This window comes from Scyliorhinus canicula, chromosome 20 (genome assembly GCF_902713615.1).
Source record: "Scyliorhinus canicula chromosome 20, sScyCan1.1, whole genome shotgun sequence".
Classification (NCBI taxonomy): Eukaryota; Metazoa; Chordata; class Chondrichthyes; order Carcharhiniformes; family Scyliorhinidae; genus Scyliorhinus; species Scyliorhinus canicula.
In genome coordinates this window covers 72827505-72853650 of record NC_052165.1, presented here as the reverse complement: position 1 = coordinate 72853650, position 26146 = coordinate 72827505, and the positions used below count along the sequence as shown (strand labels likewise).

Below are 26146 nucleotides of genomic sequence, written 5' to 3'. Positions count from 1 at the left end.
GCACATCTTTGGACTGTGGGAGGAAACCGGAGCACCCGGAGGAAACCCACGCAGACACGGGGAGGATGTGCAGACTCCGCACAGACATTGACCCAAGCCGGAATCGAACCTAGGACCCTGGAGCTGTGAAGCCATTGTGCTATTCCACAATGCTACCGTGCTGCCTACCATGACTGATTTGCAACTTGTGTAACCCCATTCATGCATCTTTCCATTTCAACCATGGCTCGGTTAGTAGCAGTCTTGCCTCTGAGTCGCAATGTTCCAGGTTTGTGTCTCACTTCCAGGGTTTGTTGAGAAAACCAACGCTGACATTGTGCGTGATCAATTGCAGCCCCATCCATCCCGGAGTCACAACACAAGTGAATTAACCAATAATTCTTATAAAAATACCCACAGTCTTTTACCCTTGGCTGCCCAATAATTACAGTCACCAGGTTTGTAAATGTAAACACAATTACTGTTTATTTATAACAACAACTATAATTAACTATGCAGCAGATACAGTTGGTTACCTATTAACTAATACCTAACTACCAGTTTAACTTGCCCCACCCTCCATGCACACACACACACACACACACACACAAGACAGACAACACAGAGGGATGGAAAGGGGTAAAGTTGTAAGACGGTGAGGAAAGTGTCTTTGTTTAAGTTGATGGTTTTGAGCATACTTTCTTCACAATAAGCTTGCAGATTAAAGTCTTTGATTTTCAGCCTGTAATGGTCTTCTCTGTAGTTTAACAACACAGTAGTCACAACATTCCTGCAGAGGCACTTTATTTCTCTTCAAACTTTGCTTTCAGTTCATGTGCATCTTCAGGTCTCTGTATGTTCAGGAATACAACACCCACAGGGTTTCTGAAGAGAGAGACAACCCTCACAGCAGCCTTCTGGAGAGAGTTAGCTGGATCTTTCTGAAGAGATTTAGCTGGGTCTGTTCACTGTGCTGCCATAATCAAAACAAAACCACTGGACTCTGAAACGTATATCAGTGAAATAATATCTAATTACCTCCTTACTAGGCAGAGTACAGCCTTTTGGGCCAATCCATTGGCCACCAGCTAAACCAATCAAACCGAGTCCCAGCCCATCTCTCACTGATGTTGGACCATCTGCAACTCAAATTTAAACCAGCACAGGCTTCTGGATTCTTCTGTTTGAATTAAAGACATGGCTGCTTGCCTGAAAGGCACAAGTCAATTAATCATCCATGGATCAAAAATGCAACAGCAAAAATAAAAGAAAGGGGAAATAAGGAATAAAAAGGGAATAATTGGAAAGGACTCAGACACATTTTAGTGCAGTGCTGAGGAAATGATGCTCTGTCTTTTGGTTGAGACATTAAACTGAGGCCCTGTTTGCCTGTATGGATGGATGTAGAAAATCCCATGATATTATTTCATACATGAGCAAGGGAGTTCTCCCCCAGTATCCCAGCCAATATTTTTGGTTCAATCAGCATCAGAAAAATCTGATTTCTTGGTCATTTATCACATTGTAATTTGTGGGAGCTGGCTGTGTGACTATTGGCTGCCATCCTTCCTGCGTTACAACAGCGACTTCAAAAAGTGGTTCATTGGCTGTAAGATGGCCTCCTTCTGCACTGTATGTTCTAAAACACTTTTCGATATCCAGTAATTGTGAAAAGAACTGCAGAAATGCAAGTCTCCCCCCCCCCCCTCATACTCACGATCACTTTCCTCACACTGATATTCGCTCTCACATTTTCTCATTCATTCTCACACCTCGCTCACTTGCTCCTTCTCTGGCTTCACACATCTCTCTGACGCACATACAATCATATATTTATGTAGAAGCTAGCCCCTTAAAGTGGCGTACATCGGGAGGGCAATGTGAGACCATCATGCAATGAGAATTAAGTGCGGGGATCTCTATACAGAGCGCAGGCTTTTCCAGCCAGAGTAGACCCTAGAGCTCATAGTGATAGCATTGTGAAAGACTCTTGTGTGAATACCATTTGCAAATAAACCATTATAATTTGTTATGCATATGACTAATGGACACCAATTCTTCTTCTACTACAATTTCAAACTTCAACACATTTTTGGAAAGGGTCCAGAGGAGGTTCACAAGAATGATCCCTGAAATGAAGAGCTTGTCGGATGAGGAACGATTGAGGACTCTGGGTCTGTACTCGGAGTTTAGAAGGATGAGGGGGATCTTATGGAAACTTATAGGATACTGCGTGTCCTGGATAGAGTGGACATGGAGAGAATGTTTTCACTTGTAGGAAAAACTAGGAGAGGACACAATCTCATCCTTTAAAACAGAGATGAGGAGGAATTTCTTCAGCCAGAGGGTGGTGAATCTGTGAAACTCTTTGCTGTGGAGGCCAAATCACTGAGTGTCTTTAAGACAGAGATAGCTAGTTTTTTGATTAATAAGGGGATCAGGGGTTACGGGGAGAAGGCAGGAGATTGGGGATGAGAAAATATCGAGAAAATATCAGCCATGATTGAATGGTGGAGCAGATTCCAAAAGCCACACCTACAGTGTATGGCAATGGGAGGTGTGCACTCAGGATAATCCAGGATCCTGGATGTACTGTCTTTCTCTGTCCATCATTGTGAATGTTCGTAGTTACTGGTCTCACTTATTTAAGCCCTTTCAGTGTATATTTGATGCCCTAAAGGTGAGTATACATTAATTACCACTTCCATTACATTTAATGTATTATCTATTGTACATGTCACATTTTAAAATTTAAAACTATGAAATTGAGCATGCAAATGGATTGTGAAGATTTGTGACTGCTCATTGATGAGTTGTACGAGTTGAAAAACAGAACTCCTGGTTTAGGTTCTGTCTATATTTAGCAGCTTGAGATTATTAAACTAAGTGTTCTGAGAGAAAGTCAAAGAATCTATTGTGGATATTGAAAAATTACATCAGGTGCTATTCTGCTGAATGGAGCTTGGAGTTACTTATAGGAGGGCAACTCATTTCCATGCAGTCAGTGATTAAGTGGAAAAATGTTAAATCCTAGTACCGTACAATTAACTCTAGATCTTGGTGCGTAAGGGGCAATTTCAAAGTTTGTGGATGACATGAAACTTGGAAGTATTGTAAAGTGTGGAGAGGACAGTGTAGAACCAGAAGGACATGGACAAGTTGGTGGATTGGGCAGATAGGTGGCAGAGGAGGTTCAATGCGGAGAATTGAGAGGTGATGCATTTTGGCAGGAGCGACATGAAGAGCCAATATATACAACAATGGGTAAAATTCTTAAAGAGGTGCAGGGGCAGAGGGACTTGGGTGTATGTCCATAGATCATTGAACATAGAACATACAGTAGAGAAGGAGGCCATTCGGCACATCGAGTCTGCACCGACCCACTTCCACCCTATCCCCGTAACCCATTAACCCCTCCTAACATTTTTGGTCACTAAGGACAATTTATCATGGCCAATCCACCTAACCTGCACGTCTTTGGACTGTGGTAGGAAAGCGGAGCACCCGGAGGAAACCCACGCAGACACGGGGAGAATGTGCAGACTCCGCACAGACAGTGACCCAGCGGGGAATCGAATCTGGGACCCTAGCGCTGTGAAGCCACCGTGCTATCCACTTGTGCTACCGTGCTGCCCAAAGGTGGCAGAACAAGTGGGGAGAGCAGTTAATAAAGCTTATGGTATTCTGGGTTTTATTAATTGGGGCATAGAGCAAAGAGGTTATGCTGAACTTACACAAGACATTAGTTAGACCAACTGGATTGTGCATTGTTCTGGGCACCATACTACAGAAAGGCTGTGAATACATTGGAGAGAGTGCAGAATGATTCCAGGGATGAGAAACTTCAGTTATGAGGATAGATTGGAGATTTAGGACTGTTCTCCTTGGAGAGAAGAAGGTGAAGAGGAGATTTGATTAGAGATGTTCATGATGGGATTCGACAGAGCAGTTAGAGAGAAACTGTTGCTGCTTAAAAAAGGATCAGAAAGAATAGGGCACAGATTTAGTGATTTGCAAAAGAAGCAAATGTGATGTGAGAAAAAACATTTTCACACAGCGGGTGATTCAGGTCTGCAATGCTCTAGGGCAGCACGGTGGCGCAGTGGGTTAGCCCTGCTGCCTCACGGCGCCGAGGTCCCAGGTTCGATCCCGGCTCTGGGTCACTGTCCGTGTGGAGTTTGCACATTCTCTCTGTGCTTGCGTGGGTCTCGCCCCCACAACCCAAAGATGTGCAAGGTAGGTGGATTGGCCATTCTAAATTGCCCCTTAATTGGAAAAAATGAATTGGGTACTCTAAATTTAATTTTTAAAAAAGGTCTGGAATGCAGTGCCAACAAGTGTGATGGAGGCAGTTTCAATCTAAGCATTCAAGAGGGCATTCGATGATTCTATTCCAGTAATGAATGTGTAGGGATGAGGGGAAAAGACAGGGGAATAGCATTAGGCCATGATGCACTCTAATAATATTCTGTGAAATCCAGTCATCTGCAACCCCCTCTATGGCAAATGTATTTACCTGGGCGAATGTAGTCATGGTTCACAGCTCCAAAACTTCACTCGCGTACGATTTAAAATTGCGAACTCTCTCCTGTCCCACGTCATTCTCACTGAGAAAGCGCCCACTGCGCATGCGCAAACTCTGCCCGTTCGCGATTTCCCACTTTGTGAGAATTTGCAGGAATTGTGCCTGTAATAAGGTTCGCTGGCAGGCACAAGCACAGGCTTTGCACAAATTTAATATTGAAGCATATTTGAAATATATTGCATTCAACTTCCTGTCTGTTGTTCTCTTGGCCAAAATTATCTCTGTCCATGTAATTGGGAAGGCCCAGTTCACCATGATGTAGTCAATAGTGTCATAAATTGGCTCTTTTATTTTCTGGGTTGAATGTCTCAGTCAGTGTTCCCTAAACCCCAGGTAACTGAGTGCATCACAAATCATATGCCTAAGCCATTCGCTGACACTAAAAGCCTAAATGTCAGGAATGCGTTAAGCTGTATCTGTCATTGGAACTCAGCGGATGGCCAATATATATTCTTCTCCTTTGTCATCCTTCCTTCTCTTTTCCTTATTAAATACTTCTGACGTGATTTTCCATCTGACATAATAGAGATGTTTCATTTGATTAGGAATATGACCAAACTCTCACTCACCATACTCTGATTGCCATGCAGACAGGGAGAGGAAATTATTTTTGAAGTGAATTGATTGTTGCCCTAGTTTTGCAGAAGTCTCAGACTGTCGTTCAGTAATCCAGCCCTGAGGGACTCCTCCATAGAGTCAAAGAAGTGGATGTTCCGAATGTGATAATTGTGCTTTGTTCCAAATGGGGCAAGGGGGGTTCTTTCAGAAAACATTCCATCACTGCCTCTTGCTGTTCTTTTCATGACGAAGCCAGGAACAACCTTTAACTTATCTTTAGGGCAGCACGGTAGCATTGTGGATAGCACAATCGCTTCACAGCTCCAGGGTCCCAGGTTCAATTCCGGCTTGGGTCACTGTCTGTGCGGAGTCTGCACATCCTCCCCGTGTGTACGTGGGTTTCCTCCGGGTGCTCCGGTTTCCTCCCACTGTCCAAAGATGTGCAGGTTAGGTGGATTGGCCATGATAAATTGCCCTTAGTGTCCAAAATTGCCCTTAGTGTTGGGTGGGGTTACTGGGTTATGGGGATAGGGTGGAGTTGTTGACCTTGGGTAGGGTGCTCTTTCCAAGAGCCGGTGCAGACTCGATGGGCTGAATGGCCTCCTGCACTGTAAATTCTATGATTCTATTAACAGTCCCCTGGTGAACGGCATTCAGTTTAGAAATAAGATGAAGGAAATTCAAATGAAGTAAAATGGACCAAACTTGGGAAATATTGTCCTGTGCTGATTTCTGTTCCACACTGCGAGTAGTATTTTTCTCAGATCATGTTGCCCTTCCGCCGACGTAAACAAAGGCGAGGACAGTTAATGAAACCAGAAAAGGCAAGTAATACAAGTTTAGTACGCTTTATCGGAAACCCTATGAACCAATTTCGTTTTGGTATTCAGATATTCTTGGCTTTCAGATGTGCCAGGCCTACTGCGTTACAACAGCCCTCCCCTAGGCTCACTATAGTCTATGAATAATAGGCTGTTTCTCCATTTGCCAACTCTCTGACATATCCCCCCTCCCCCTCTACCATTACCAGCGAGTCAGGGGTTCAACCCTGGTTCAATGAAGAGTGAAGGAGTGCATGTCAGGAAACCAGGCACACCGAACAATGCCTAGGCAATCTGGTGAAGCTATAATACAGGACTATTTGCATGTCAAACAGCATTATGAGCAAGTAATAGATGGAGCTAAACAATTTTGCAACCAATGGATCAGATCTAAACTCTGCAGTCCTGTCACATCAACAATGAATTGTGGTGGACACTTAAACAACTCACTGGAGGAGTAGGTTCCACAAATATCCTCATTCCCAATGATAGAGGAGTCCAGCACATTGTTACAACACCCTGGGTTAGTGCGCGGTCACTTCCAGCCCCATGTGCCCCAAATTCACAACACAAGTGAATTAACCAATAATTCTTACAAAAATACCCAAAGATTTTGGACTTGGTTGTCCAATAATTAACGTTACCAGGTTTGTAAATGTGAAGACAATGACTGTTCATTTATAACAAGAACTATACGTAATACTGGTTAACCATCATTTAATTCCTGACTCTCACTTTATCTGCCCCCACTCTCTACCCACACACATGCAATACAGTCAAACACAGAGGGGAGAGAAGAGGTGAAAAATAAGAAGGATGAAAGTGAAAAGATACGGGTATTTGCTTCAGATGGTGTTTTGTTAGCAGCTTTGCTTCAATCCGGCCTTCAGTTTAAGGCTTTTACTGTGGATTCCTTCAGGTACCTATGGTTTCAAGAATGCAGAACACTCAACTTTTATCAGCTTTCTGGAGAGAGTTTTATTGCTTGCAGCATTTCCTTAACAGGCACCTTTCATCACATCAAACTTTGCTTTCAGTTCCTGGTTTGTCTTCAGGCCTCTGTAGGCTCAGGAAAACGGCACCCAGCGGTTTTCTGGAGAGAGAGTCAGTCCTCGCAGAGGCCTTCTGGTGAGGGTTAGCTGGATCTTTCTGGAGAGAATTGGATCTCCATCATGCTGCCAGAATCGAAACTGAAACCAAACTGGAACCTCGGGATTCTGAAAAGCATTCCAGTCGAATAACATCCAATCACCACCTGTTTCCTGGCAGAGCACAGCACTCTGGGCCCATTCATTGGCCTCCAGCTAATCAATCAAACTGAGTCCCAACCTTTCTCTCTGTCACTGATGCTTGCCAGTCTGCAGCTTCTAGTTTAAACCAGCCAAGCCTTCTGGATTCTTCCTGTTTGAATTAAAGATATAGGCTGCTTGCCTTAAAGTGACATGCCCATTAATCATCAATGGACCAAAAGTGTAATGGTAAAAAATATAATAAAGGGTAAATAAGGGGATAAACAAGGAATAAACAGGAAAGACACTTACAATATCAATGCAACAATCTTCAGCCAAAAGTGTCACATAGATGATCCAAATTGGCCTCCTTTGGATGTCCCCATTATTACCATCCTATCGAACATATAAAATTATGAAGGGAATTGATAGGACAGATGTGGGGAGGTTGTTTCCACTGGCAGGTGAAAGCAGAACTAGGGGGCATAGCCTCAAAATAAGGGGAAGTAAAATTCGGACTGAGTTTAGAAGGAACTTCTTCACCCAAAGGGTTGTGAATCTATGGAATTCCTTGCTCAGTGAAGCAGTTGAGGCTCCTTCATTAAATGTTTTTAAGATAAAGAGAGATAGTTTTTTTGAAGAATAAAGGGATTAAGGGTTATGGTGTTCGGGCCGGAAAGTGGAGCTGAGTCCACAAAAGATGAGCCATGATCTCATTGAATGGCGGAGCAGGCTCGAGGGACCAGATGGCCTACTCCTGCTCCTAGTTCTTATGTTCTTATTAGTAGAGGGATGGGAGTGGTTATCAATAATCAAGCAGCACTTGCTTAGCCATAGCATGGCCTCTGCTCAGTTTGAGTTTCACCAGGGTCACACAACTCCTGACCTCATTACAGCTTTGGTTCAAACATGGACAAAAGAGCTGAATTTCAGGGGTGAGGAGAGAGTGGCTGCTCTTGATATAAAAGTAGCATTTGACTGACTATGGCATCAAGGAGCCCTGACAAAACCGGCATCAATGGGAATCAGGGGGAAAACTCTCCACTGGTTGGAGTCATACCTGGCACAAAGGAAAGTTGTTGTGTTCTTTGGAGGTCAATCATCTCAGATCCAGGCGGGAGTTCCTCAGGGTAGTGCCATGGATCAACCATCTTTAGTTGCTTCATCAATATCCTTCCGTCTATCAACTGCACAATGACAGCACAATGTTCAGCACTATTCTCAAATCCTCAGATATGAAAAAGTAGTCCATGTCCAAATGCAGCAAGACCTAGACAATATCCTAGATTGGGCTGACAAACTGTAGGTAACATTTGTGCAACTCAAGTGTCAGGCAATGACCATCTCCATCAAGACAAAATCTAGCCAATGCCCGATGACATTCAATGGCATTACCATCACTGAATCCCCCACTATCAACATCTTGGGTGTTTCCATTGACCAGAACTTGAGCTTGACTAGCCATATGGTGACCACAGCAGTTGATCAGAGGCTAGGAATCATCCTGACTCCCCAAAGCCTGTCCACTACCTACAAGGCACAAGCCAGGAGTGTGATGGAATATTCTCCATTTGCCTGGATGAATGCAGCTCCAGCAATATTCAAGAAACTTAAAACCACCCAGGGCAAAGCAGCCTGCTTGATTGCTATCCCGTCCACAACTATTTACTAGCTCTACCATTGATGCACAGTATCAGCCATATGTACCATCTACAACAATATTTTTCAAACTTTTTTTCCTGGGACCCACTTTTGCGAACCGGCCAACCTTCACGACCCACGCCAGCCACGTGCCATGTTCGCTTACCTTTCATGGAACAGGGAGTCTGCTTGGTCCTCACCATCTCAACCCAATCAGGTTCACAGGAAGAGAAGGCAATGAGCATATCAGGTGCAGATTTCAGCCAGTCCCTTTGTGCTGTTTTCATTTCTGTGAGAACAGAAAATACAACTTCGCACATCTAGGTTGTCCTGAAGAGCAATAGCAACAAAATGCTTGTTTTGCTTCAAACTGGATACTCCTGCGAGATGATATTCCAGAATACTGACAGCCTCATCGGCTTTTGGCATGTTGTAATGTGCTATCGCAGGTCAGCTACAGCAGCATAGTCTTTTCATTTGGGGTCAGCTGTAAGTTAATAACTGACTCTGGGGTCTCAACCTCAAAAGGAACTTTTCACCCATCATTTCTCTTTCAAAATCTGAACCTCCTCTCATTTACCAATACTTCCCTGCTGATAACACACATAGGCTTTGCATAGTTACTTGCATTGGCACAATTGACAAAACCATACCTCAAGAAATCTACATACTGCTTTGTTCCCCAAATTTCTTCCTTGTCGGCTGTTAAGCAGAGGCCTGGAACTCTGTACAGAGGTAGCGCACTAACATTACCCTGGACTCTCCTGTGCACCTCTCCCAGCAGATTCAGTTGTGCGATCCTGGCCAGATGATATACTGCCTATTTGCATTTCTGGCCATCTCTCCCTTGTAAGAAAATGATTCATCTGCACAGTTCTGTTGGCTTGCTTCCCATCAGATAGAAAATGGAAAAGCTCTCCACGATGATTTGGTGCCAAAAGCACGTACATGCAGGCCATGTGACCTGCTCACTGCTGCCACTTCTGGCTGGAGGACTGCACACAGCCTCATTTTCTTCTTAATTAAAAGGCACCAGGGGCCGATGTTCTCCGATAAATATGCCGGGGCGGTCGTTAGGTGCTTCTCCCACGATCGGGACCACTGCGAGAATGCCGCGACCGATCGCTCTGCGGCCCACGCACTTTAAAAAAACCCTGATTTACAAGATGCATTGCAGGACTAACGGATGGTCCTTTGACAACGCCTTCCAAATCCATGAATGCAACTACCTAGAAGGATAAGAGCAGCAGATACCTGGGACAATCAGTTCCCCTCCAAGTCACTCACCATCCTGACTTGGAAAGATATCATCGTTCCTTAGCTATCGCTGGGTCAAAATCCTGGAACTCCCTCCCTAACAGCACTGTGTGTGAACCTACACCTCGTGGACTTCAGCAGTTAAGGAGGCAGCTCACCACTACCATCTCAATGCTAAATAGGAATAGGCAGTCACTGCTGGGCTAGAATGCGAAGTCCACATCCTGTAAAGAATTACAAAAATATGCTTCCCAGTGTAGGATTATTATTGTCATCATCACCATTATAATTATTTACATGCTTTGTTCCTGTGCTTACAGAAATAACTTTCTTTCTACACAAGGTTAGAACTAGAAATAATAACCAGAGTCCGTTCTCAAACTTGACAGAATTTTATTCAATTGGAGGAAAAGGATAATCAACAGCTGTAAGCAATACTCACAACTGTGGAATATGGATAAGAACACAGTCGATCAGACCACTTGTTCTGGGAGGAAAGGAAAGGAGTGTTGATGGAATTGACTCTTTCTTGTCTCTTTTCGGGGTGCGCAAAGCTCAACACCACTGGGATGTCTTTTTCCACTTCTGATAGCACAGGCATCTTCTCTTCAATTGGTGCAACTTTGAAGGGTGGGCGATCTGTGCGAAGATGTTTTCCTGAAGTTTCAGACTCTTGACTGCCGTTACTCCAGGAAATATAGCTTCTCGTGTATTCCTGAAAGCTGTTGAAAGAGCGAGAGGTGAAGTTGCAGGAAACCTAGCTCTCAGCCAGCTCAACATTGACTGACTACTACAGAACAGCAAATCAGCACTATGTTGGAGAGTAGACTACCAGATCGAGGGAATCAGACCCTAGATAAGTCCCTCACCCATATTGGGTTTTGAGTACAGTGCTCAAATCTGATCAACAAGGACAATGGAAACATATCAGTACCAGAGGGGGTGCAATGCAGGTAGCACTATGGGCACCCCAGGATGCTAAAGGTCTAAGAATAGGCACGCTTCCCTTTCTCAGCTTTTGAAAGGAAGCGAAGAACTGAGATCTTCTCGAGGTAAACAAATGATGAAAGGCATGGAAAATAAAAATCTGCAGAATTCTTTTGAGATTGATTTGCGAGAGGGCATGGAGGCACAGGTTCAAACATATTTAAAAAGGGGACAACATAGTGTCGATACCGGGAAATTCTCCACGCACACAGTTTGGCCTACATGAAGTGGAACTGATGCAAAAACCTTCAAATTGTTTTCAGAAGCAATTAGATAACGTGATGTGATGAGGTAAACACGGTCTTTCTGGATGGGTGAATCAAGATGGGTGGATTGACCTTTCTTGTTTGTAATTGTCTTGTAAACAGCTAGGCCACATTGTGGTAAAGTGCCGTTGGCACCCTGGAGATTTTGTATACAAAGCGAGCCGATGAGTCCACTCAAACAGTAAGATCAGCTTTGACAAAAACAGTCATCAAGTGTCTTACTTCCTTTTTTTGTTCAGATGGGTATGTGCCACTTACTTTAAAATAACCTTGGCCAAGTACCTGAAATCCAAGTGAACAGCCTGACATATCCCAATTATCTGGCTGAACCCTTGTATCACTGAATGGTGTGTGCTGTATTTAAAAGCCCCAATTACTGCTGGCAAAGACTGGAATCACAAAGAACTGTTTCTATCCTTAAATGACAGTCGAATCATAGCTTCATTCCCTCACCCTTTCTCGTGCTATACGGACAATTCTGATCGAGACTGGCCTCATGAAGGTCACTACACTCGAGAGGTACTTCATTTTTATGGAGCACTTTGAGGCATTTGCATACATGATGAGGTGCTTAGAATTTCCCTTTACTCCCCTGCACCCCCCTCCTTTGTTTACCGTGCACCTTTTGTGAAAGGGTCAGCTTGACAACATCCGTTTTTTTTTTCAACATGTCTCTCGGTAGACACCACCCTCTTGACCTGGGCACGTCAGCACTCAGACATTGCGAAATCCTCCCTTTGTGTGAGCTTTATCAACCTGCTTTAATGAGGTTAATAGTCGGATGGGTTTTCAATTAATTTATTTCAGAAGGACAATGGAGGGTGAGGGAAGAGAGAAAACCTAACCGTGAACTCTGAAATAAAAATAGGGAGTGACAGTCAGCAATTGCGAGAGAACAGGAGAGTTTTGTATGGAACTCTCACTAGGTGAATACATCTGCCTGACTGTTATCTTTTACTATCTTTCTTTGTCTGAACTTGGATTGTTCATTAGTCTAATTTTCTCTTGCAATCTAACAATTTTTACGACCACACAGCTTGGGTTTGGTGCTTTTTCCCAGCAGGCTTTGCTTCACAGAAGGATTCAAATAAGGATATACATAACAGCATACAATCAATCAATAACAAAATAAACAAAATACAATCCTCTTAATTTGAGTTTTTTTTCCCTCTTATTTCCATCAAACCTTTCCCTTTCCGCCTCCCCCTGCCCATCCCCTTATCCCATCTCCTCTAACCCTTCCTTTACTCGCTGGCACCAAATAGTCCAAAATTCCCTATCTGAGCCACGAAGGGCAAACTTAATTTTCCCAAGTTAAGAGTGCCGTGGTTAGCACTGCTGCCTCACGGCTCCAAGGACCCAGGTTCAATTCCGGCCCTCGGTCACAGTCTGTGGGGAGTTAATATATTCTCCTCATGTCTGCATGGCTCTCACCTGCACAACCCAAACTGTGCAGGGTGGGTGGATTGACCAGGCTAAATTGCCCCTTAATTGGGAGAATATGTAAAGAAAACCGAATTAAATAAAAATAATTCTCCCAAGTTTAATCCAAAAGATCCCTGAACAATGTCGATATTTTTGGTGGATCTTCTGACTTCCATTCAAATAAAATTTGCCTCCGGGCAATCAATGTGGCAAAGGCCACTACATCACTGCTTTTCCCTTCTATTCATCCTGGTATTTCTGATACTCCAAAAATACCTCAAGAGGTCCTGGTAATATTTCGACCTCCCCAATTTTTGATAGTGTTTTCAATAGCGACATCCAAACCCCACTAGTCATGAATGTGACCAGAACATGTGGACATGGTTAGCTGGTCCTCCTTTACACCTTTCACATTTACCTCCTGCCTCTGTGAAGAATCTGCTCATTCTTTCCTGTGTAATATGGGCTGTATGCAAGCTTTACCAGCTGCCCCACTCCCATTTACCCGGGGGAGGTTTACAGAACGTCTGGTGGTAGCATCATCCTTAAAAAAACTGGAGCCAATTGAGATGACATTTTGGTTTGGGAAGCATGTTGGTGCCAGTCCCTATTTATGGAAACCACCGATTCCCAATGGCAAGATCGGAGACAACATTTAAACAGTGGTATAAAGAGGAATTGTGACAAGTATGTTTAGAAGGTAAATTTGTGAACTGTGAAGATTTGAGGGAGAAACACAAAATGCAGAACGAGGAGAGTGTACATAGCTTCAATTATGAAGTTTGGTGAAAAATGAAAATGAAAATTGCTTATTGTCACGAGTAGGCTTCAATGAAGTTACTGTAAAAAGGCCCTAGTCGCCACATTCCGGCGCCTGTCCGAGGAGGCTGGTACGGGAAAGGAGTTGTCCTCTTACCCTCAACTACTCGATAAGAACCTCCTGGTTAAATTGCCCTTGTCAGATGAGTTGGGAGATGAGAAAATTACTAACATTTATACATGGCTGATGGACTCAAAGAAAACACTGATTGAAGAAATAAAACAAGAGTTAGATATGGAATTGGAATGGGGACTATGGAATGAAATTATGCACAAGCTCAGTACAACATCTTCATATGTTATGATGAGCTCAGTACAATTCAAGTTAACACATAGGACACATATGACAAAGAACCATAATTTTTTAAGTTTTAAGATGGTGCGGAAAGATGGATTTGTTCTAGTAGTGATAAAATAAGAAATCGGGCTTGGTTATTTTATAAACAAATTCTATTAAAGCAAAAGAAGAAAAAAAAATTTAAACCTCTAAATTTCAACCCGAACAATGACAGATTACGTGCAGTTTCTTAACTTTAGCACACTAGTTCCCATTAAACACCACTTTAACAGAATATGCAACTCTCATGCCACATATCCAGACAGACAAAGGCAATACTGGTATTTACAAAGCAACTTTTCTTCAGTTAGGGACATTCGTTCAGGACCCTTTTCCACAGCCTGCCTCGGTGGCAACTTTCATGCCCTGTCTCACTCGATTTCCAAAGCCTTCACCTCTACCTGTTCAAAACAAGATTCTTTTTTTCTCTCTCTAAGCTCCACCCAGCCCCTTAAACAAAGGTTTTCTGGGGTTTCCAGACTTGAACCTTTCATTGTTATCTTGGCTGTTTGTTATCTTGGCCCATTTATACATAAAAAGAGATATGATATTGATATGCAGTTAACCTCTCACTGACAGTCAAAGAGGCAACCAGACTCTGTCATGGGCTAAGCGCTGGTCAGACAGGAGTATCCCAAAAGACAATGGATCCTGTGTATCCCACTAAAGAGTTTGTCTGACTGGAATAATGTAACTCGGCCGTATCCATGCTAGCAGGTTTTCTCCCCCTCAGTGTGTTTAACCCCTAATTTGCCTGCTCGAACCTGGATCTAATTTGGACTCAAGTTCCTAATATCTCCCTCATATAACATTACACTGAAAGTGATGTGTGCATGTGGTCAAAAATACTTTACAAGGCCCTAGGTTGATTTCAAACCTATGTTGAATTAGCTGGAAATGCTGAAATTTATTATTAAGGAAGTCTTATCAATGCACCTAGAAAAGCATAGTAGGATTGGAACAAGTCAACATGGTTTTACAAAGGGAAATTGTGTTTGATAAATTTCTTATTTATGAGCATGTAACCAGTAGGCGAGGTAAAGTATAGTTGATGTAGTATAGTTGGACTTCCAAAAGACATTTGATAAGCTGCCACACAAGGTCTACTGGTCTACTGAAGTTGGTGGTGACATATTAGCATCGCTAATAGATAAAAAGCAAAACGTTGGGATAAATGGGCCCCTTCCAAGTCTGTTACTCGTGGAGTACTGTAAGGGTCAAAACTGGTGTCTTAGTTATTTACAATGTATATTAATTATTTAATTGAGACTGAGGGTAATGTGTCAAAATGTACTGATGATGCAATGATTATACAAAACTAAGTGGGAATGTAAGTTGTGAGGAGAACACTGAGAGATCTCAAAGAGATATAGACAGGTTTGGTGAGTGGGCAACAAGATGTGAGAAATGTGAGAAATGTGATTATAAGAATAGAATATTGCTTGTAAGAATAAAAGAGATGAATATTTTGTAAAGGTGTGAAACGTGTAAGTGTTCATGTTCAAATAGACTTGGATGTACGTCCTCAAAGAACACAGAAAGTCAGCTGACAAGCACAGCCAACAATTAGGAGGGCAAATGGCATTTTTGCCTTTATTGCAAGGGGACTGGAGCACTGGAATAAAGACGTCTGGCAACAATTGTGCAGAGTTTTGGTGAGATTGCATCTGGAATATTGTGTGCGGCTTTGGTCTCCACATTTAAGGTTCTACTTGCATTGGAGACAGTGCAGTGAAGGTTCACTCCATTGCTCCCTGGAATGACAGGGTTGTCCTCTGAAGAGAAGCTGAGTAAATTGGGCTAATGTTCTCTGAAGTAGTGCTTTCAGTGAAGCATACAAGATTCTGATGGGGTTTCATGGTCAGGTTGTTGGTTGTTGTGCAAACCAATCTGGTTCACTCATGTCCTTGAGGGAAGAAAATCGGCCATCCTTACTTATACTGGCCTACATGTGACTCCAGTTCCACAGCAATATGATTGGCTCTTAAATGTCCTCAGGGATGGATAATAAATGAATCCCACAACCCAAGCACGAATAAAAAAAGAAGTACCAAATTTGCACATTGCCTACCCCTATTGAAAGCAAGTGCGGGTAGCTCACCAATCCGGGCCCCTATGCCCGAAAATGCATATGTCAGTTTTCAGCTTGCCCCACGTTCATTTGTCCCTGGCTTGTACATTTTGTGCTGCATGTACATTTTCAAAATTAAAAGCCTAGTGTTGGAGAGGTGAAAGGCCTCTGATTTGTTTTGCAGAAGGGCCTAACACTAGTTTTAAATTGAATGGTAATATACTCCCTGAACAGACCTCAAGAGTTTCAAGGTACCAGACAGAAACCCCAATATTTTATTTAATCTGTAAGACTATGAGGAAAAGATACTTTGCTCCAGGAGCAACTCCACGCACAAATAAGGATATGGTATATTAAAATAAACTTTATTACGAACACAGGATTAAACTAGCTTTAACCTCATACAAGAAATAGCTTTGAAATACCAGTTAAACAACGCTTAACAATAAAATGAAACACTTTGGCCGGGATTCTTCGAAATCCCGGCCAAGGGTTGACACCGGCGTCAAAACCGGCTTGAGCGACTCCGGCGTCAACGGGCCTCCAGGCCCAGGCATTCACCCCTTCCCAGGGGGCTAGTATGACGCTGGAGTGCTGTGCGCTGCTCCAGCACTCGAAAGCCGGTGCGGGTCCACGCATGTGCGCCACGGCCAGCGTGGGTCCGCGCATGTGCGTGTGTTGCCGTCTCCGCGCCGGCCGTCGGGCAATATGCCGGAGCCCTACAGGGGCCCGGTGTGGAGGAACATAGACTCCACCAGAATTAGCCCGCCCACCGATCGGTAGGCCCCGATCACTGGCCTGGCCACCGTGGAGGTCCCCCCCGGATCCCCCCCCCCCCCCCCCGCCTTAGCAGACCCAGGAATGCTTGCTTTTTTAGAGTTGCCTTGGATAAACTGCTTTGATAGAGAGAGGTGCTTCAGGAACCAGTCTGCAGATTCTTGCCTGTGTCAAACTGCTGCTTAACTTCCCAGCAGTTGGCAAGAAGCTCCTGCTCTTTTCACAGAAAGTTATTTACCGAACATCAACACCTGACTGCTTCAGCCCCTGGATCCTCCCATTAGCTACATCATCTCTGTTCCACTAACTGGGTTATGACCATCTTACGAAGGCTAAGCACAATGCCTCTAATTATCTACTCCCCAGGGGACCTTATTTCTATGATCAAAATTCCATCAACCCGATTCAGGTAAACAATATACATGGCAGCACAGTAACACAGTGGTTAGCAAAGTTGCTTCACAGCTCCAGAGTCCCAGCTTAGATTCCTGGCTTGGTTCACTGCCTGTGCAGAGTCTGCATGTTCTCTCCATGTCTGCGTTGGTTTCCTCCGGGTGCTCCGGTTTCCTCCCACAGTCCAAAGATGTGCAGGTTAGGTGGATTAGCCATGCTAAATTGCCCCTTAGTGTCCAAAAAACTTTGGTGGGGTTACTGAGTTATGGTTTCTCCCCCATAACCCAAAGATGTGCAGGCTAGGTGGATTGGCCACGCTAAATTGGAAAAAATGAATTGGGTACTCTAATTTAAAAAAAAGACAATTCTCCGTTTTTCCCCATTGTAGCATGTACAGATTGTTGTCTGGTGTTTATCAGTCAGTGCTGCAGTTAATGCCCGGTTCTGCCTGACCCCTTGGCAGGGGAACTCAGTGTGTGTGACGATGCTGAACGGTTGATGCCAGTGAAAGAAATGGAGCATGGAGGGATGGAAAATACGGTTCAGTAACTTGCCATCAAAACTGACAGATGTTGTTGCTCCCTCCCAGAGCTCAGCCGCTGAAGCATGTCACTGTGTTCAAACGTACCAGGGGGCTTGAGGTTTGATTCGTGACGTTTGCTGCACGAGCTGACCTCAATCATTTGGGATTTACTGACTTTAGGTCAGAGAGACGGAACATCAGGCCAGTGTTCCCGTTCCTGATCGTCTGCCCAGTTATTTCTATTATTGAGTGCAGGCTTCACGAGGCTCATGTGTGATGGCTTCTGTAGTTCAATGGCCAATTTTCGGGAAGATATGGAAAGTGAGAAGGGACATCATTTTTATTTTCAGCTCCATTGGTCGGTTCAAGGCTCCTGTGCAGAACTTAAATCATGTTGCTTGGTTCCGTCTCACAGGAAACTCTGCCCTGTTGTCATTCAAGATGAATGTTGAAACATTGGCCAGGGTTTCACCGGCCCCCAGGAGGAGGGGTGAGGAGGGAGGTAATAAAATTGTGGGGAACCGTGTTGGCGTAGCTCCTCAAAGGGTCCTGCTATGGGCGCATTTTTCCTGATGCAACAGGTTTCTGCTCTAAGGTTGCGGGCAGCCAATTAGCATAATTAATGGCCCACCTGGAGGCCATTTTACATAGCTTGGTGCAGCTGGCAGCAAAATGGAGTCCAGGATGTGCGATTCAAGTGGGAGACCTGATGGCTTAAGGAAGGGTCCGCAGACTGGGATGAATACACTCACATTCCCAACAGGAGGGGTAGCCCTTGAATTTCCTTTGATGTTTTTTCCACACACTCCTTGCCCATCTCCCAAGGTCTCCAGAATACATCAGCAGCGACCACCTCACCCGATCTTGCGACTGAAGCTTCAGAGCTGCTGGCCCGCCGATTGGCGAGGTAGCCTGTGGTAAAATTGCTGAGCGGGTCTCATAGCCGGCAGGTGGGGGCTCAGGACCGCTTTTCGCCCCCAAACCGGGTGTCAGGACAGCCATAGTTAAAGATGGTGATAAGCTGCACAGTTGGCATCCAGATGGAGCAAGTGTCACCTGAGCCATCGTCAGTGCAGCATCACATGTCGACACCACCCTGAAATTTGCTCTTGATTTCAACGGGTGATTTTTCAAGAAGCCAATACGCAGTAAACTCTTCATTTTTGACACCAGCACTGGGTTTTGGAGCTCAACAGACACTAAACCGCTACAGACCGCCTTTCTGTCACAGTTTTAACGTGTAATATTGGCCTTCGAGAGAAATGAGAGAAACAAGCATCTTGCAAGAGAAGAGGTTATGACGGCTCAGATGTGAAAGCGGGTTTTGAGAAGAGTAATAGGGCAAAGCGGTGCCACAGTGGTTAGCACTGCTGCCTTGCCGCTCCAGGGACTCGGTTCGATTCCAGCCTTGGGTGATTGTCTGTGTGGAGTTTGCATATTCTCCCTGTGTCTGCGTGGGTTTCCGCCGGGTGCTCCGGTTTCGTCCCACAGTCCAAATACGGGCAAGTCAGGTGGATTGGCCATGATCAATAGGGTGGGCAGTCGGCAGCGGTAGAGTGCTCTTCAGGAGGTTCGGTGCAGACTCGATAGGCCAAATGGCCTAGTTCAGCACCACAGGGATTCTATGGAGAAGTACAGATGTGGAGTTGTCCTGAAGTATTGAAGGCATTGTTGAGGGAATGACGTACAATGGGCTGGAGAGAGTGGCATGAAAGAGACTGAGGGGTGGAAGGTCATGTGGGAGGCTGCAGAGCAAATTGAAGACCAGGACCAGGATTTTTCAATTGGGTATGTTCAGGCAGATTAGGAGGAGAGGTCAGAGAGGTAACGTAGGCTAGCACTGAGGAGGATTATTGGAGAGTGGGACAGGGAATGGGCATTTTGGACAAGTTAAGGCAGGAAAGGATCGTAAGAAGATTGGAGTATTTATATTGAATGGTGACAGAGCATAGGCTTTTGGGATGATTTGGTTACACAAGATGTGCAATTAAGTTGGATCATGGGAGAGCAATCATTTTCTATCCTGAGTTGCTCTCATCAAGGTGGTGGTAGTTCCTTAACCTTTGACCGCTGCAATCCATGTGATGAGGGTGCCCTCATGATATTTTTAGGTGGTGGGTTCCAGGCTATAGATGCCGCAGGAGTGAACAAATGCTGATCTGGGACTGAGTTGGATGGTGCGTGACCTGAGGGTCACTACGTTCACATGCCCCTGCTGCCATTGTCCTTTGAAATGATGGAAACCGCAGATTTGCTGCATTGGAAGCCTTGGCATGTATTTTATTCCATAACTTACTTTCGAAGTAATTAAACCGTGGACACTGCCAGCAATCACTTCAAGATTTTGATCACAAACACGCTTGAGGTAAGCTCATGCTGTGACTTTAGCGTTGCTTCACAGACCACTTGCAGTTGAACCTCAGCGAGGAATAGTAATTCCTCGGAAGGAGTCTTGGACAGCGAGGATTGGCGCTTGACAGTCGTTTCAAACATGATTTAAAAGGGAACTCTCCTTTTAAACTGATTCCAAGATGACAAGTGCTACGCTGTGGGCCAAGCCTTCTCGACACTCAGTTTTAATGGTGGAGAGAGAAGCTCTTGGCTTCAGCTCTGTTCAATTTTAGCTTCAATATAGACACACTGAGTAAAATGGAATACAAGATTGCACTGCAGGTTTTGATTCGGAATGACTGGTGATTCTAACACAGGGAGCACAATAGAATATTTAACAGGTTCTCTTTAAGGAAATTCAGTCAAAGGCATCGATGAGATTTATGTTGTCAGGTTTAATTATAAAGAGCTGGAGAAAATGTAATTTCTTACAGTCCGCTTTCCATTAATAGGAAAAAGATATAATGAAGCTGATCCTGCAGAATTTAGAGCTGGCATACATCATTCCAAATTTGTGTCTCATCCAGGGCTCGGTTGTAGAGGAGGATTTACAATGAAACACACAGTGTCACGGCACAGGGACCCCCAAACGACAGGGGGGCTCCCAAACTGAACGAGTTCCTATCTTCTATGATTGAATGCCATGTGACGGCACTGTATCGCAAGGATAAGACAATCAACAAAGGACTTCAACCACATGATGTTCTCGATTCTGAGACCCATAAACTCTTCCAAAGGGCTCAGTGGAATCGTTGCTTCGATCGTCACCCGGGCAACTTGCGTTTTTAAGGGGTGACCCATTGCTACCTTGAGTTCTGATACTGAGAAGCCAAAAAACACAGGGCAGGATGCCGCAGAGAAGAGGGGACTCGGCACGTGGCGCAGTGGATATCGCTGCTGCCTTACAGCGCCAGGGTTCAATTCCAGCCTTGGGTGGCTATCTGTGTGTGGTTTGCAAGGCCTACCCGTGTCTGCGTGGGTTTCCTCCGGGTGCTCCGGTTTCCTCCCACAGTCCAAAGACGTGCAGGTTAGGTGGAAAGGCCATGCTAAATTGCCCATAGCATTCAAAAAGTTGGATGTTGCAAGAGTGATGGTGAGGAGGAAGAGCCAGACAACAGTCTTGACTTTGACCTTGGGTCTGACTATGATGTGATAACAGACAGTTGTTCCCAAGTCGACTCATCAGCAATTGAACTTGAACAATTAGTAAGTAATTCTTCCAAAGCTCGTGAAGGAATTCGCCACACGGAAAGAGTAGGTGAGTTGGACTTGCCAAAAGGCGATTTGTTACCGCCCCTTGCAGTGAACCCATAGCCAATTCCTTCAAGTGTCGTAGTGTATATTAGTCTTCTGACGTGTCTTTTTTTTCCTTATCTTGTACTTTAATAAATATTCTTTATTGTTGTTTATACAACAACGGGACTGGTTCCTCACCAGGTTGTGCATAGTTCCTTAACAGTTTTCCAAAGACAAATGCACCATTAAGAGCCAGTACTTCAAGTTATCCTTCGGGATTTTCTCGTAGGTAATATCAGCAGACTTCCTACTCAGAAGCTGTGAGGGTTTATGCTATTCGAATGGGGCGATAAGATCGAATCGAGTGTTATCAATGGCTTTAACAGGAACCGTCCAAGTTCCAGAGAAAACCCTTTATTTTGAACTTCATCCCAAAAGTCCCCCTGAACAAACCAGGCTTGTTACTACTGTTTTGGTGTTAATGTGGCTGTTTGATTGTTCTAGCAGAATTGAATTGGACAAGGATACCCTCAATCCTTTCTGGGCAATAAAATCAATAATAAATTGATTGATTTATTTATAATAAATTGATTGATTTATAAATAACAGGGGCTGTTTAGCACAGGCTAAATCGCTGGCTTTGAAAGCAGACCAAGCAGGCCAGCAGCATGGTTCGATTCCCGTAACAGGTGCCGGAATGTGTCGACAAGGGGCTTTTCACAGTAACTTCATTTGAAGCCAACTCGTGACAATACGCGATTTCCATTTTTTTCATTTCATTTCATTTGATGGTTACATTTTCATAGAATCCCTACAGTGCCCCATAACTGCACATGGATCCTGGTAAATCCACCTAATCTGCATATCTTTGAATTGCAGGAAACCGGAGCACCCGGAGGAAACCCACGCAGTCATGGGAGAATATGCAGACCCCGCACAGTCACCTGAGGTTGGAATCGAATCCAGGTCCTTAGTGCTATGAGGCAGCAGTGCTAACCACCATGCCTCCCTTTTGGCAGAAGGTCTGGGGCGGGATTCTCCGATGGCGAGTCAGAGTGTCCGCGCTGTCGTGAACGCCATCGCGTTTTACGACAGCGCGAACGGGCCGCCGGCAGCAACGATTCAGGCCCTGAAAAGGGGCCAGCAGCGGGGCCGTGGGAAAAGCGGTGGGCATGGCGCCAGAGCGTTGCCGTCATCGCGCGACGCCCAGATTACGCAGCGTTGCATCATTTTATGTGCGCACAGACCTCAACACAGGAGAGATGGTCGCGGCGCCCTGTGCCGCCCCCAGGTTCCGGGAGAATGACCTGGAGACACTGATGGACGCAGTTCCCTCGAATATGGCGGGGATGAAAGATTGCGCCAGTATAAAGGCATCATGCACACTGTTGGGGTACTGGGCGCACACGTGCATAATCTTCAAGCGGTGGTCACAGACCACCTGAGTCACCTGAGTGTTCATGGAGTAGGTTCCATTTCTGTTCAAGAACACGTCCCTGTTCTCTGATGGTGGACGCATGGCGACGTGCACCCCATCAATCACCCCCTGGACCATTGGTATCCTGGCCACGAAGGCGCATCCTTGGGCACGGTCCTCTGGGAACTGGATGTAACGGTCGGCGATGACATACAGGGTGTCGGTGACTGCTCGGATGCACCGGTGCACCAATGCCTGGGAGATACCGGACAGGTCCCCACTCGGTGCCTGGAACAACCCCGTCGCGAAGAAGTTGAGGGCAGCCGTCACCTTGACGGCCACCAGGATAGCATGTCCCCTCCCCGTTTCACGTGGTGCCAGGTGTGCCATGAGGTGGCATATATGTGCGACGGTCTCCCTACTCATCCGGAGTCTCCTCCTGCATGCCCTGTCCGGCAGGTCCTCGAAGATGACGGTACACTCGAGGCCTCCTGGGGTGTCTCCGGCGCCTTGGAACCACCATGTGCTCCTCCTCCCCCTGCGCCTCCATCAAGATCGGTTGCCTCGTCTTGTGCATCTCCCTCGTTGTTGTGGTCGTTGTCGGCCTCCGCCTCCTCCTGCACCTGTCGGGCGGGCGGCCCTGCAGCCTGAGAGGGTGGCACAGGGCCCTCTGCAGCCAGTCCCTCTGCTGCAGCTGCTCTGAGCCGCCTGCGTCGACGCTGCCAAAGGGCCACCTGCAGGGCCACGGCGGCAAACATCGCTGGCTGGTGCCCAAACATTACATTCTGCAGGAGGTGGAGGTGGGATACAGCATGTTTAACGATGGCGCATTGACACCTCGACAGCCAGGTGCCATGGGATACATGTGTGCCCCTGTTGGCTGGTGTTGCTACAGACACGCAGGCACCCTGACCCCTGCCCACTGTATCCAGCCCCCGCCCAGTTTTGCCCATCCCTCATTGCACCACCGTGGGCTGGCATGTGTGTCGCCTTGACCCTTCCCAGAGATGGTCTCTGTTAGGTGCGTGTTGCGGCACCTGTGGAGGGGGGGGTGGGGTGGCTGGGCGCACCCAAGGCGTGTGGCCGCGTGGGATGGGGGCACGAGTGGCCATTGCCCATCAACATGACCTCAACTTGTAAGCGTGGCTTCGCCACCGCCCTGTCATGGCAGACCGGCTGGCATGTCGCTCCTGTGGAAAACCCTCCCCCCCCCCCCTCCCCGGAACATGGAGACCCCCCTGCCCTGAGCCCCCCTCCCCTGAACATGGCTGCACCCTACCACACCTCTCCTCCCCCGAACATGGCTGAACCCTTTTCCCCCGCCTTCCTTCCCCCCCGAACATGGCTGCACCCTTACCCCCCCCCGCCTTCCTCCCCCTTCCCTCCTTCCCTCCTTCCCCCCTCACCGAACATGGCTGCACCTTTCCCCATAACCCCCTCCCCGCGCCAGTATCGGCTGTGGATGCCACAACATGCTGCCTCCGAAAACGCCACCTCCTCACCCTGCATCGTCAGCCAGCATGACTGGCTGACAAATGTATTTTGCAGGTGTGAACCGCGACACTGTCGGAACTTCGGCCCATCCAGGCCGCTGAATAGAGTGGAGCCCGGAGACTCGGCAAACTTAGCACCTCGGGCGATTCTCTGGGCGGGGCGGCGCCGACCTCGATGACGCCGTTCTCGCCGGTTGGGAGAATGGCGGAATGGCGTCGGATCGGCGTCGCGTGAAAATCCAGTGCGATCGGCGATTCTCCCAAACGGCACGGCATGGGAGAATCCGCCCCCTGGTCAGTACAAATATAATGAACATGTAGGCATTTGAATGATGGGACTTAACCTGTAGGTAAAAAAAAAAGAAACCCCCAAAAATGTAACATTTCTGAAAGGAAACCATAACCTGACTAACCTGACACCAAGATGATGAGAGAAGAGATTCAATTGTCTTCAGTGGTTGCTGAAATGATGCTCTTTTGGGAGACAATGGAGCGGCACGGTGGCGCAGTGGTTAGCACCGCTGCCTTGCGACGCCGGGGATCCGGGTTCAATCCTGGCCCGGGGTCACTGTCCGAGTGAAGTTTGCGCATTCTCCCCGTGTGCGCGTGGGACTCATCCCCCCACAGCCCAAACATGTGCAGGATAGGTGGATTGGCCATGCTAAATTGCCCCTTAATTGGGGAAAAAAAAATGAATTGAGTACTTTAAATTAAAAAATCAATAATGGGAGACTGTTCCATGAAGGTTTCCTCCAGCAGTAAAATCCAGAAGGTGATAAAAATTGGAGATGTGTTTTTATCGCCAGATTAGTATATGCAGAATTGTGTGGGTGGCCTGATCGTACATGTGGAGGAAATGAAACATAACTATGCCTTTCAACTGAGTCGTGAGGAATAAAGCCAGTCAGAAATTCCTTTCAGCTTAATTTCATGCAGACGACACTAGAACACGTGCCAGGATATGTGACGCAGTCTGTGAGATGAATAAGTATAAATAGCCCACGCGGAGAGCCTGCCGTTATTTTGGTGTGTGCAGTGAGGAAGCGGGTGGGAGGCTAATCTGGCCATTTTGAAACGGCTCACACAGTTGCAAATGCGACCGCCCCTTAGCAAACACTCATTTGTGTACTTTCTTGGCTCTGGTGATCTGACCCTGGGGAGGAATGGTTCCCGCGGGGGTGGGTCGGCGGGAGGAGAGGGGGGGGGGGGGGCAATATTGAAGCTGAGCTCAGTTACATTGCAGGTGGCAGATGAGGAACACATCAGCCATGATAGAATGGTGGAGCACTCGATGGGCCAAATGGCCTAATTCTGCTCCCATATCTTATGAATTTATGACTCTTCAGAACTATTTTCTTGGTGGTTGTGGTGGAGGGGAGGGGGGGGGGTTAAACCTCATGAATCTTGGAGTGGATTGTGTCACTTTCTATTTTATTCCGCATAGTTGCTTGAAAAGTAAAAGGGCAGCACGGTAGCACAAGTGGATAGCACTGTGGCATCACAGCGCCAGGGTCCCAGGTTCAATTCCCCGCTGGGTCACTGTGCAGAGTCTGCACGTTCTCCCCGTGTCTGCGTGTGTTTCCTCCGGGTGCTCCGGTTTTCTCCCACAGTCCAAAGTTGTGCAGGTTAGGTGGGTTGGCCACGCTAAATTGCCCTTAGTGTACAAAAAAAGGTTCGGAGGGATTATTGGGTTACGGGGATAGGGTGGAAGTGAGGGCTTAAGAGGGTCGGTGCAGACTCGATGGGCCGAATGGCCTCCTTCTGCACTGTATGTCCTAGGTTCTATGTTCAGGACCCCATTAACTAAATTTGCCTCTGCTCAGTCGGGAACACTTTGGTTTTTGATTCACAAGATTCTGGGTTCCAATCCCACCTCATGACTTGAGTCAAAGCTTGACAATCGTGTGCAGAGTTCTATTACCTTGTGTAATATAGTTTTCC

General features: G+C 46.1%; 1 protein-coding gene and 1 long non-coding RNA gene across 10 annotated transcripts in view; one reads left to right on the top strand and one right to left on the bottom strand.

Annotated features, from left to right (window-relative positions):
• Positions 1 to 26146, top strand: part of cntn1b (contactin 1b) — a 903199-nt gene that overhangs the window by 162263 nt on the left and 714790 nt on the right. The window lies entirely within an intron of this gene.
• On the bottom strand, positions 10447 to 25072 carry LOC119954743. The gene is made up of 2 exons (XR_005458311.1): positions 24619 to 25072; positions 10447 to 10792 (listed from the first exon to the last, which is right to left on the bottom strand). It is a non-coding gene; the product is annotated as an uncharacterized LOC119954743 (long non-coding RNA).